Here is a 14,772-nt window from a genome sequence, read left to right as displayed (position 1 = left end):
TCTGTGGTTAATTGAATTGCTTGTATTTTTAAACCTTTTTTATAGAGCAGTAAATGTTTGAATGGTATATCTTTCACACTGTAATGCAAATACCTATATTTGGAAATAAAATCTCTCTATATATAAAATCCAACGTCTGTCTGTCTGTCTGCTTTTCATAAAGGATTTACATTGAGTTTTTTTTTCTGTAATTTGCTTGAACATTCCGGTTGATTTTGCGACTTCTCTCTTCGCGCTGAACATCATAGTTCACTTGTGGTACCGATTTATTTGCGCGAATCCGAGAGACACGCACTGGGCCGAGGGGAGAGGGAGAGACGGGACCTCAGGAGTTAGGGAGCCAGCCTCCGTTCGAGTCGCTCTACCTCTCGCCACGTGTTGGAGCGCACCTTGCCTCCACTTAGGTAGGGATACTTGTTTCTTCAGCAGACATTATCATCTAGAGATTGTTAAAGATTAATGTTTGACATTTTTGAGAGAGATCACAGCTATGTGTTTTTTAGACGATACCTGCTTATTGGCAGAGATATCACAGCCATGTGCTTTTCTCCCCATGTGGGGGACATTCTTCCATCAGAGCTGAACACAATCAGATACAGTGGCAGAATTTGATGTTCAGAGCATACCTACCTTCCACTTGACCAGAGATACATTGTCAACTTAGAACACTTTTGGCAAAGAGATCACAGCTACATTCTCGCCCCTGATAGCAAAACCAAAAATATTGTATATCAAGGGGCCCTCAGATATGAAAGCTATCAATATACATTTTTCTCAATACAAATTATTACTTTTTTTTACATTTTTGTTATTGATTTTTAAAGTTTGTCCTGTTTCACTACTACATGGGTGTAGCCGTGGGGGACTGCTAGTGTATTTATAAAATGTGCTTCATGAGTCTTATAAATGCACATTGTCATAGATGTCCATGACAGGAGGTGACTAAAATGGTATCCATCTGCAGGAATACAGTTGCAGCTTTACCTAGCATTTATTCAGCGTTCCAACTGACATATTTTTGAACTCCTAGTGGCATAAAATTTAAGCGAAGGTTCTGGATTCCATCGTTACTTTCAGAAACAGGCAAAGAACAAACTAGCAAAGAAGTAGCTAACTGATGAAAGGCCACATGAGCACAGCAACAACATTCATTTTCCTACAAAACAGGTAGGTCAAAGTGCTTTACAAGATGTAAAAGATAGCGACTGGCAGAAAAAAGAACAATCAGAAATAAATATATGAATAAATACAGTAAATAAATGATTTAACATAAGCTGTCCTAATTCAAAATGTTTATAAGAAATGTAATGATTTACTTCATGAGGTAGAAGTATGTAATAAAGAATAATTACATCAGATGTTTGAAATATTAAAATTTGTGTTTAAGTGTAAATATTTAAAGTCTAAATATTCTTTATTGTTTATCTTGTCTTGCCCTCCAATAGAGCTCCATAGAGGGCTAGAGGCCTACTAGAGGATCAAAACTAACATTATGTTCATAACCACTGACCTTGAAATAGTCTAAAACGATACCTCACATGCTTATGTTTAAAATGTGTCCTTTTAAACCATCTGGAAGTGGCTCTTAGACAGCTAGGAACACTAGTAAAGATTCAAATATCAGAAATATAATCATACTAGCTGTGCTGTAAAAAGCCCGGCTGTCCTAGAAACTACTGAAATCGTCAGAAAAAAAAAACTGAAATGTAGAAATGTCAGGTAATTGAAAGGAACTACTTTGGGCATCTCTCTCCTAGGAGGTTTCGTGTTGCTGACCTGCTCGCCTCGCTTCTGTATGCTCGGAGGCGGAGCCCTTACCTCAACTCCACCTCTCACTTCCGGGCCGAACAGACACACACACACACACACACACACACACACACACACACACACACACACACGCACACACACACACACACACACACACACACACACACACACACACACGCACACTTCCACGCGTAGACGTTTATATATACGATTAGTGATCAGCAACCTCAAAACAACCTAAGACGACACTCAACATCCTTCACATTTTGTGGAAAGGAGCAACTTTGACCTATTGTATCCCACTGGGGACGGTTGATGTGTTATGCACAGTGTCAAGTGCTTCTAATCATTTTTGTTGAAGGCATCTGTTGGTGTGGTCTTTATAATCAGTTTTGTAAAAATTAAAAATTGAAAATTAAGGTTTTGTCAGACCTAGAAGGCCAATAATAGGGGCGAACCCCAAAAGGCTTGACGTTTTGCATAACTAGACATCAAGATGAATATGAAGGTTTTCTCGTATTTTTCCAGTCAGTTTTACCCTGATACCCACGTTGGGCTGGGAAAAATTCATCTGTTATTTATCAGTGTTATCTATCTTTCTGTTAAAGCTGAATAAGTAACTGGTTTGTACAAAGTATGTAAATAAGTATCTGGCTGGAAGCGTTATAAGTAGTCAAGTAAATAAGCAGCTGCAATAAACAGGAGACGTCAGCCTCGTTTTATTATATAGTACTGTACTGCAAAGAGCTAGAAAAGATGTTACTATTATCCATTAGATGGCAGCAATGGGCAATAAAAAAGAAAAAAGAACAAACTGAAAGAAAAAATTTCAAAATAGAAAAGTTAAAACACACGTACTCTATCATTACCAGATCCAAGAACTGAAAAAATCCAGGACATTTACAGAGACTTTGGCCAAGAATGGATTCTCATCAACAGGTAAGATTATTAGCTAAGATGAAACAAGTGTATAGTTTATGAAAAGCACAAACTGAGCAGCGGTTAGAAATGTAGCAGTCTTGAGACTTGTGTATAAAATGCATCATGGTGACACTTCCTGGTGGTGGTGTCTTCAAAGTCTCTCTTTTTTTTTTTTGCTTTTAAATTTACATTTTGTTTGTATAGCAGACGCTTTTATCAAAAGCGATTTACAAAAGAGGCCAACATAATCGACTGTTTAGGCACATGAGGTACAGCAGGACAAGGTTACTAAACCGACCGTGGAAAAAGCTCTAAGTTAGACAAAAGAAACTGGCTACTCTCGTCTTAGCTACAAAATAAACGAGTCGCTTCTTAAACACACTGAGAGGATCAGCAGTTCGGATGGAGGCTGTAAGCTCCACAGTGTCGCCCCTCTCTCAATCCACTATATTAGTACTTTTTATAACAGCCATATTTTGAACAATAAATATAACAATAAATAAAGAAGGTCACATGGCAAACTTAACTATAACTTTTTGAACTGTTTCAATAAACAAAGGCCTAATTATTATTACAGTAAAACCCTGATTATCTGTCACTCGATTCACCATCAGTCTCTTTAAACCATCAGGGCCAAAGAGTGTTCTTCCTCTGCATGTCATGCCACATTTTGAAATCACAGTGTCAGTTTTACAGTAATAGTCTTTCTTTTCTTATAATTAATCTACTATACATTGTACTGGACGATACATGTTAAGTATGTGGTGCTGGAATTGTCACAAAAACTGAAAGCTATAATAAGCATTTACGAAACGGTGAAAGTGCTTCAAGTATTACTTCAGTTTATGGGGTAGGGAGAGCAGCAGGGAATGATATAAAGTACGATGACAACAAAAGTGAAAAACGTGTCGAAATGGAAACCACTGACGGTAATGTTATTCTGTATTCATGTTAATGTATTCATGTTAATGTTCTTCTATACTGTAACTTTCTTTTTAACTTCTGTTATGTTTTGTTGATATATTGTGACATGCAGGCAGCAGGTGATGCAAAACCAAATGCTGTAAGTGATGGAACTGTGTGTGGGGCTTCTGTTCTGTAAGGGATGAGCACAAGTGACAGGAGAAGTTAGTGGGGAAAGGAAGGTGCAGTGGAAGGAGTCAGGAGACAATAAGCAGGAGTGTTAGAGTGTTGTACCATGTTAGCCATTATGGATGTAATGAGAAGTCAAGCAAAATGACACCTTGCCTAAAGAAGGGGCCCGAGTTGCCTTGAGCACTTGTATTTTGTAATGTTTTTAGTTAGCCAATAAAAGGTGTTATTAGCAATTAGGAGAGCTGGACAGGGCTCTAGAAGGTCCTTAAATCATCAGCAGGACTCACTGGTATCTGCTCTTTTGGGCAAGGAGGAACAGAATGAGCACTGGCAGAGCCTACAAAATGAACTCCAGCAGGCATTTGCCATAGAATACCAGAACTGGCAGGTCCACCACTTGCGCCCTGTGCTTTTCACAGATGAGAGCAGGTTCACCCTGAGCACATGTGACAGACGTGAAAGGGCCTGGAGAAGACATGGAGAATGTTATGCTGCCTGTAACATCATTCAACATGACAGGTTTGGTTGTGGGTCACTGATAGTCTGGGGCGGCATATCCATGGAGGGACTCACAGACCTCTACAGGCTAGACAACGGCAGCTTGACTTGCATTAGATATCGGGATGAAATCCTTGGACCCACTGTCAGACCCTATGTTGGTGCAGTGGCTCTGGGGTTACTCCTGGTGCACAACAATGCCCGGCCTCATGTGACGAGAATATGCCGGCAGTTCCTGGAAGATGAAGGAATTGATACCATTGACTGGCCCCCACACACACTCACCTGACTGCAATTCAATAGAACACCTCTGGGTGGGACATTATGTTTCGGTACATCTGACGCGGCCAGGTTGCACCTCAGACTATCCAGGAGCTCAGTGATGCTGTGGTCCAGATCTGGGAGGAGATCCCCTGGGACACCATCTGTCGTCTCATTAGGATGTTGTCAGTCATGCATACAAGCATATGGGGGCCATACAAAACTACTCAGTACAATTTGGAGTTGCTGCAATTAAATTTCGGCAAAATGGACTAACCTGCCTGCTGCATCATTTTTTCACTTTGATTTCCGGGGTGTCTTTGAATTCAGCCCTCTGTAGGTTCATCATTTTCATTTCCTTAAAACAGTGTGGCATCCTTTCATTCCTAACACGTTACCCAGTCAATATCAATATATATATATATATATATATATATATATATATATATATATATATATATATATATATATATATATATATATATATATGTGTGTGTGTGTTAGATATACATATATATATATATATATATATATATATATATATATATATATATATATATATGTAACCCTGATTATGTTCATAAATTTTATTTCTATTTATGTTATTTGTTTGTTTTTTCTTTTATTTTATTATTGTAAAGCACTTTGGCCACAGCATTCCTCTGTTGTTTTAAATGTGCTATATAAATAAATTGACATTGACGGTCTATTTACAGTTGTAGACTCCACAACACACAAAGCAAAGCACAGAGCAGAACACAGTTGCTTCTCTTTGTGCAGCCAGTCCTTCTGCTTCATCCACTTCCTCCCCATTGAGGCCGTTGAGTGGTGGTGACTGGCTACTTTTATAGGGCACCCATAAGGACTCCCGGTCTCCAACGAGATTCTTCCGGCAGCACCTCCTTCCGACTCTTGCTCTTCAAATGGAGCGAGGCAGCCCCCTTTTATAGGGCACACAGGAAGTGTCATCAGAAGAAGGTTGTGGAGCACCTAGAGCACTTCCGGGTGTGGCGGAAGTGCTGCAAGCAAGAGCTCAGCAATCATCCAGGTGCCCCCTGGCAGTAGCCACGGGCCCCAGCAGGGTTGAGCTTCCATGCTCCAATCTCATGGCCCTGCTTCAAGCCTGGGAGGCTCCCCTCTAGCGTTCCGGGGAAGGTAATGCCCTGAATATGCTCTCTCCCCCAGTCCTTCCATCATAGAAGCATCTCCCCCGGGCAAGGACCCTGGCCATCCGCCACAATATTTATGTGTTAACACCTAAAAGTTAATAACCAAAAGGTGGATTATATACTTAAATGAAACCTTTTCAGTGCAAACAGAGCCTACTGCTGTTTATTTTAGTTCTGCCTGAAGCCACTATGTGTGTCTTCCTGTTATGGGCAGACTTGTAATCATTTAATATTAAATTGATTCATCAGATGGAATCACAACAATCTGTGCTTGAGCTAATACGCAGTAATGAAGATCTGCAGTGAAGGAGGAAAACAATGAGCAAAAGAATGGCAGATTCTTAAGGAATCCTTCACCTGACGTACTGATATTGCATTTTGGGAAGTTCTCAGTTGACAGTAGCATAAGGTTAATGCCATATGCCAAACCTTATTTTTCTTTTATTTTCCTTTTTCTTCTGAAATCACATTTTCTGCTGTTGCTGAATCTCCAGGGAGAAGACACCAACACAGACACAGCTTCCACATCCGACTGCGACTGGGAGATTGTGGGTGAGTATTTTAGTCAGATATTAGAAGGTAATATTGTTTAGGTGTAGTTAAAATCGAATAAATAAATAAATGGCTTGTTAAAAACAATGGCTGGAAGCAGTCCTTTAAAACAAAACCCGGTTTTTTCTTTCTACCTGCCGGCTCCCCTGCTTTTCCCATCCAGACTGTGCACCAGTGGAGTCACCCTACCTGCAGCTGACCTTCTCCTTCTAGTCTGTAGCCCTGCAGTCCCTGGCTCCATAGGACTCTTCAGACTGTGACTTGGGTTCCCCAGCGACCAGGATGCTTACGCTGGTGCTGCCACCTCCCAAGCCTCCTGACTCCCGCTACCTTTTGCGGCGAGCCACCCACCTTCTGGTCACTCCTGCTCCTCTAAAGCGATCAGCAGGAACGACCACTTCTAGCTGTCCCGAGTGTTGGCCTAACACTCCCGAGGGGCTCTCCTCCCAGCTGCCCTCTCTCTCTCACTCACGCACCGGCTTTCAACTTCCTGCTGCCTTCTTCTCACTTAACCTCTGTTCACTTTCTCCTTTTCTTTTCTTCTTCTTTTTTTTCCCCCTCTGCATTCACGCTCCTATTATATATAATAGGGATGTGGCACAGGTGCAGCGATTAGCAGTTCCCGGCATCAATTATGAATACGGACGATTCCCCACATGTGCACTTAAGCGAGGAAATGCCTGCATCACATAGTGTCCGAGAACCACTCCGACCACACTACCACAGGCCCTCTGTAAGCCACAACTACGGCAATTATTTATTTAAAAACTGGGCTTTTCTACAGAGCTGTGGATCTGCTATATCACAAGCTACCAGTTTGTTCCACATAACTGAAATGTTTTCTGACCTTCGCTATCTGCGGACATATGAAAGTAGAATTTGCAATGGATAGGATTATAAGTTTGTAGGCCCAGTGAAATTCTTACTTTTTTATATACAGTAATAATCAGCATGTAGTATGTCGCCATTCCCATAATTAGTGAGTATAACTACTATTCAGCAACAGAAGTCTTTGATCTTCCTTTGTTTCTTCATTACTAAAAAAAAATATGAAATTGAACAGGAAAAGTATACCCATCTGGAAAGTAAATATAAAAAAGAAAATGTTGTATTTTAATATGTTTAGTGAAGTGTCTTTATAATTAAAAGAAATCTTCAAGTGATTGCTAAAACACATATTCATATCTAACCTTGTAAATATCTAATGGAAAATACTAAGATTTGTCATATAAGGAGTAGGGATTAGAGAAGATCATTAGAATTTATTGTTGTTTGAAAAATGTTAGTTTATTTACTCATGTCACACTTCAGTTTATCATGACTTTGAATGTGATCATTTTTTCAGTTTATTTTTTAATCATGCTAAACCTGGGCTGGGCATAATCCTAAACAACCCTGTGATTGTCATGTTCAGGATATCTACACATTTTATTAAATGTCAGACACATTTGTGTTGAGTATCAAACAACATTCATCCAGCAGGACTTCATTTACTCCATTACAAGGTTATGAGAGATTTGGTTTCACCCCGCATTCTCAAAAATGCTGGTCCTTTAATGTCACATTATGGTTCTTTACTGGGTTGTGTGTTTCTTCATAGACCCATTGCTTGAGAAAGAATAATTTTATACTGGGAAGATTTCTTTGTATCTGAAGTTGGATATTTGTGCTTTGAAAAACATTCTAATATTTAGAAAAAAAAAGCTGAAATCTTTAATGTTTGGCCGGCTACCTAGTGATGAGAGTTCTTTTAAAATCATGAGCCATTGATATTTCACATATCTGTTATCATCTGTTCATGATTTGTGAAGTCTGTTGCAGAACTACATAAATAAAGTTTTTTTTTTTTTCTGGAACTTTCATGCGGATGAGTCTTTTGGTAACCAAAAATGGTTCCTCAATGTGAAGATCTGCTCTGACACCTTCATTTTTAAAGAGTGCATCTCTGTGTTTCATGGGTGTTATCTCTTAGAGATAATGAAATCACAGCTTCACTCACTACTTTCCCTTTGTTCATTACTACAGAAAACTCAGAAATTGAACAGGAGGAGAATACCCATCAGCAAAGTAAGCATTAAAAAAATATATCATAATATGTTTAGTTTAGTGCCTTTATAATTTAAAAAGTATTGAATACTGTGATTGCTAAAACATATATTCATGTCCAACTTTGTTAATATGTAATGAAAATAATATGATTCGTGATAAGGTTTAGAAAAGTTTATTATTAAATTGATTATTAATCAATCAAAATCAAACAACATTTTATTTATAAAGCACATGTAACACAACAAATGCTGAGCAAAGTGCTGTACATAAACAAAGAATCAAATCAATTTTGGAAAAAAATCAATAAATATATTTAACATATATATGCTATGGGGCGGCACGATGGCCCAGTGTTAGCGCTGCTGACTCACAGTAAGGAGACCTGGGTTCATTTCCCAGGTCTCAGTTGGAGACTGACTGACTGACTATATATGTTATGAAAAAATTAAACTAAAACATATAATCATAACAATAAATCCTACCAAACCATTAAAGAGAATACAATAAAAAGTTATGCTGACTATATCATTGGACTTTAAACCACAAGGCCTCAGATCAGTCCTCTCATCTGGCTCAATCTGTGAATGTGGGCAAGTTACGCAGCCTTCCTGAGGTCTGACAGAAAGGTCCTAGCAACTCTAGGAAACAAATTAGAATGTAGCCTGCAACTGGTAAGTCACCAGTTTGCCCAATGCACAGTTTTTTGACTGTTATAATCAAAAGAAGAATACTAGCATTAGTGTGAGGGTTGAAGATTTTCACTAATCCAATAAAATCAGTAATTAGAATATTTTTTTCCCCCCGCAGGTTCAATTTTCAGCTTTTTATCTGATACAGCAGGTAAGCGGTTAAGAGTTGAGTGGGGTTCATAGCCACTACTTGCACAAGTAAAATTTTAACTTATGTTAGGTTTTAGTCGGCCCTTTGAGAGTTGGCTGATCATCTCCCTTCTGACTAAGGGAATGATAGAATGAATTTATCCTCTAGTCCTTCATCCCCAATCCTACTGTCTTCATGAGCTGAAAGCAAAAAAAACAATGGTAGCATGTGAAGTAAATGTGGACATTCCAGTGGAGTTAAATGTGGGCAGAATCCTACTTCACCCAAAGAGCTGTCCATGTTCACCTTGACTGTCGTCCTCCCTGTCCTAACTGGCCATTAGATCTGCTCTTCCAGTGAATTGTGGCTTCTGTCATCTGTAGTACCAATATGTGCTGCCTGTGGTATCACATGCCATTATTTGCCACTATAGAATTTGGGTAACATCTTGAAGCATTCAAGTGCCACCTGTTAAAGTCTATGCCTTCTGACCTTTTACACAACCTCTGGCGGTTACTAGTAGATCTGAAGCATTAGGTACAGACCACCAGACGGAGCTGGGATTTTATACATTAAATAAACAAACTTTTCAGTATGTTGACTTGACACAACTCCACCAATAGAACACCAATGTACATGAGGGTGTGAATAAGTGTGTGGTGCTGAGTTAGTCAATTAAGCTGCCCGAGGTGCAGTTTTAAAAGATCTGCATGTACTGAAAGTTGGAATAGGTGTGATGTAACGGTGGCCTATTTCTCTCTATTATAAGAGAAAATCTTGAGACGAGATGAGACTATTGCCAAGAGATTTTTTAAAGTTCCAGATTCCTCTCAACCATTTACAGTTAACGGGCCTCTCCCACGGTCTTCTCACCTCTCATTCGTGTGAATGCTTTTGTTAGACACAGTTCCTGCGCTCTTATAAATTTTTATGTTTTCCTCACTTTAAGTTCCCAATAAAAGAAGACTTATTATGTCCAAATCTTATTGAAGCATTTCATCCCGAAGGGCTATCAACAGAAAAAATGAGTACACAGGCAAACTTAGCACAGAGAAATGATGAAGTCAGATGATTGACGTGAAAATTGTCCATTGGTTACACGGGAAATTGGCTAAATGCTTATCAATAGACTCTGCTGAAACAGTTGGTGGTGACTGTGCAGAAGATGAAAACATCAACTTATAATATCCCGTAGAATATCTACAACTGTTAACACCATCTGGTCTTCCACCGGCCGAATTACTATTGAAAGAAGGACGTATCGTAATGTTATTGCGTAAAGAACCCCGTGACCCTGTAGTTAGGATATAGCAGGTTGGATAATGGATGGATGGATGTCTGAGTGATGGGCTATGCAATAGGACAAGATTAGTTGTATTCAAAATTGGTCGAACAATTCTGACATGTAAAATTTAAACAGGCGACAAGAAAGGTAATGTAGTACATCTTCAGGGGATAACATAAGACACCAAAGGAGATCTTGATATGCCATTCATATTAAAACATTTACAGTTTCCTGTTAGAATAGTTTTTGCTATGACAATTAACAAATCACTGGGAGAAACATTCCAAAAAGTCGGTTTATTTATTAGAGAGAAAGAAACGATATTCACTCATAGGCAGTTAATCACGATTCAAATCGATATTGACAAAAAGTTAATGTCAAATATTGCTTTTACTGAAGTTTTACAGTAAAAGTGCAAGTTTAAAAATGATCCATCCATCCATTCATTTTCCAACTGGCTGTATCCAAACACAGGGTCACGGGGGTCTGCTGAAGCCAATCCCAGCCAACACAGGGCGCAAGGCAGGAACCAATCCTGGGCAGGGGGCCAACCCACCGCAGGTTTAAAAATTATTTTAGTGTTAATTTCAAAGCCAAACAGAATGAAAACGTATAACGCAACAAATACCTCTAACTCAACATGAAACATCATTTTCTTTCAATTTATTATGTTTTACTGTTTTTTGATATGGTTAATTACTCACTGTACAGTAATGTAAAATAGTTAGGTCTATTATGCATATGTAATGATTCCCATGAAAGTAACAATCTTTTAAATTGTTCATCTGCTTCCCCATATGCGAAGTGGCTAGCACATAGCGCCCACCTGGGGGTTGGCAAGTGAAGCAAGCAGGGGGCAGAGCCACCTAGTTTTCTTTAAAGAAAACTACAAATCTCAGAGTATAATAACCCAAAATTAAGAAATAAATACCTACATCCCAAAGGAAATTACATGCACAATTAATGTTGCAATAATAATATCTAATCTACTATATAATAAGGTTTATGTGTCCGGTCCCTCAGAGGATTCTGATTAGTCAGTTTGGCTTTGATGACACAATGAAAGAAGTGTGAGTGTGAAACACAAGTGGAGGAGTAAATGTGTAGGAGGCGCGCTGAGAGCATCGCCTTCAAAGACGGGAAGTGGATAGGAGGTAAGAAAGGCCTTTCAAAAATAACGACAAAGTCTGAGAAGCAGGCTTTACAGAGACACAATTGTGAGAAAGAGCGTCACTCAACGGAGGTTCACATCCACAAGGTTACCAAAGAAAGGCACTGAAGGTACAGAGTAGGGTGAGAATATTAAATCATATTTAATAATCTTTGACAGGTAATGTTGCTAGTTAATGTAATGAAATAATAAGTGAAAGAAACGGCCTCTGAAGTGATTTGTATGTTTTCCAAAATAACCAGTTAAACATGTCACATTTATCTTTGGTGGTCTAAAATGTTGATAATGGTGTGCAGGAGTTTTAATTATGAGATGTAGGACCTTAATATGTGTACGAGTTCCACAGATTATCTCAAAGCTCTTAAACCACTGATCATTTTCTGATACATTTTACCTCAATTTTTTGTAGGATCAATTGTGACTTCTGTGAGTAACGTAGCAGTTAAGCAATAAACTCACACCTTTGTGTTTTATGAGAAAAATTCCCCAACAGGTAGTTGTATTACATCAATTAGAAATTATGTTCAGGCTTCATAGCAGAAAAACTGCCCTTTAAGAAAAAATAAAGCACCCCATCCCAAAATGAAATACAGGAAATTAAAGTAGAAAACTAAAGGCGATACAAACATTTTTGCAAAGGCACTAACAACAACACCAACTCAAAATCAGTCCACTTGTGACTGTAGCCCATGGTGTGAAAAACAGAAAAGTGGGCTGTTAAAGTGACACATTAACTAACTTCAAGCAGAAATTAAAAATCTCTGTACAAAGCATGAAGGTAATCTATCCTAAAAAAAAAAGTATTTAAGCTGCTGTCAGAAATGGAAAGTAGTTGTTCTGACGTGAACCCACCAGGTGTTTTATACTGTGTGAAAACTTAGGAAGAGGTACGAAACAACTGATTTTTTGTTAAAAATGCTTTTACAATTGGTAACTCAATTAACTCAGTTTAACAATTTTTGCTTACTTTTGAGATGATACTAGATATTCGTTCCTGGAATATGCTTACTCAGTATCAAACTAATTTCAAAGTATATTAAATTAATGAAAATTCCTAAAAACCTCACAAAAAGCCATTCATGTATCCATTACCAGTGCTACTCTTCCAGATTCGTTTTGCATGGCACACTTACTCATACAGAATTTTAGAGTTGCCAGTTGACATAACATGCTCATCTTTGGGATTTGTTAAGAACACTAAACTACATGAAGTTTTGTTTCCCTTTTTTTAAGTGAAGTTGGTGCTACTGAGTAAGTCTAAAAAATGTCTGTTCAGTTAAAATTTACAGAGTTGGAGTGCCATAGTAGATATTAATGGCTGTCTGGCATTCTTTAATGTTCTTCCTTTCACAATGTATTTATGCAATATGTTCTTTCTGTTTTTTGATTGCCATATCCAACAGTTATTGAATTCAGGTGATGACATTCTTACTATGGGCTAATATGTAAAGTGTCACCATCTCCTTCTGTCTCCCCAGCTCTCTCACCAGAGGACTTTGCTACATTCTTTGTGGATAAGGTTGCTACTATCTGTAGTTCCTTCCCTCAGACTGACATGTTGCCCACCCACTCTCAACCGACCTGTGCGACCCAGCTTCATCACTTCACTCCACTTTCTCACGAGGAACTGTCTCAGATCCTGACGGCCAGCAACCCCACAACATGTTCACTCGACCCTATCCCCTCAGGTACATTTCAGCTCATCTCTCAGGATCTTCTCCCACACATCACACACATAGTTAATGGCTCCCTAACGACTGGCCATGTTCCCACTGCCTTTAAGTCTGCTGTTGTCACACCAATTCTTAAGAAACCTACTCTGGACTGCTCAGATATTAACCACTACAGACCAGTATCCCTGCTCTCTTTTCTTTCTAAAGTACTGGAACGAGCAGTGTATAACCAACTTAACTTGTTTTTATCTAATAACGCCCTTCTTGACCCTCACCAGTCTGGATTCAAAGCAGCTCATTCTACCGAGACTGCACTTCTTGCTGTCTCTGAAACCCTTCACACAGCCAGATCTACCAACCTGTCCTCAGTCCTCATACTTCTGGACCTATCTGCAGCCTTTGACACGGTCAACCATCAGATACTTCTGGAAACTCTCACTAGTCTTTGGATCTCAAGCATTGTCTGGCAATGGTTTGCTTCTTACCTTGCTGACCGGACATTCCAGGTTGCCTGGCAAGGCTCCCTGTCAGCTCCACGAAGACTGACCACTGGTGTTCCTCAGGGCTCTGTCCTAGGACCCCTTCTCTTCTCCTTATACACAGGTTCTCTTGGGAAGGTAATAGCTGGACATGGATTCTCTTACCACTGCTATGCGGATGACAGTCAACTCATTCTCTCCTTTCCACCCGATGACCAGCAGGTCTCAACCCGCATCTCAAACTGCCTTGCTGATATCTCCTCTTGGATGACTTCCCACCACCTCAAGTTGAATCCCAGCAAGACTGAACTCTTGTATATCAGAGGCAACTCATCTCCGAATCTTGACCTTGCAATCTCTCTTGACAACTCGGTTATCGTCCCCTCAAAAACGGCAAGAAGTCTTGGTGTCACTCTAGAAGAAGAATTGTCTTTCTCTCCACACATCAGCAACCTCTCCAGGTCCTGCAGATATCTCCTTTACAACATTAGGAGAATCCGCCCCTTTCTCACTACAGAGGCTACTCAGCTTCTCGTCCAGACCTTGGTCATCTCTAAGCTGGACTACTGCAACTCTCTGCTGTCTGGACTTTCACTAAAGGCAACACGACCACTTCAATTGATCCAGAATGCAGCTGCAAGACTCGTTTTTGATATTCCCAAATTCTCGCACACTACACCTCTGCTGCGGAACCTGCACTGGCTCCCTGTGGCTGCCCGCATCAGGTTCAAAACCCTAACACTTGCCTTTAAGGCCAAAACTGGAGCTGCACCACCTTACATATCAGCACTGGTCAAGCAGCGTGTCACTTCTCGCTGTCTCAGAACATCAAGCACTGCACGTCTCGAACCACCCTTACTTAAAAGAAGAGGACGACATGCATCAAGACTCTTTGCAGTGTTGGCTCCTCAGTGGTGGAACGAACTTCCTCTTGCTGTACGAACAGCGGAGACCCTCACTGTCTTCAAACGTCGCCTGAAGACACACTTCTTTCAACAGCACTTGGACTAAAGTCCCCATACTTTTTTTC

General features: G+C 39.6%; 1 long non-coding RNA gene across 1 annotated transcript; it reads left to right on the top strand.

Annotated features, from left to right (window-relative positions):
• Positions 1-2,579: 2,579 nt before the first annotated feature.
• On the top strand, positions 2,580-12,300 carry LOC114663012 (uncharacterized). The gene is made up of 5 exons (XR_007936362.1): positions 2,580-2,709; positions 6,209-6,266; positions 8,292-8,333; positions 9,123-9,155; positions 12,000-12,300. It is a non-coding gene; the product is annotated as an uncharacterized LOC114663012 (long non-coding RNA).
• Positions 12,301-14,772: the final 2,472 nt, after the last annotated feature.

Source organism: Erpetoichthys calabaricus, chromosome 12 (genome assembly GCF_900747795.2).
Source record: "Erpetoichthys calabaricus chromosome 12, fErpCal1.3, whole genome shotgun sequence".
Lineage (NCBI taxonomy): Eukaryota > Metazoa > Chordata > Cladistia > Polypteriformes > Polypteridae > Erpetoichthys > Erpetoichthys calabaricus.
The sequence above is the reverse complement of the archived record's forward strand: the minus strand, read 5'-3'. Positions and strand labels throughout refer to the sequence as shown.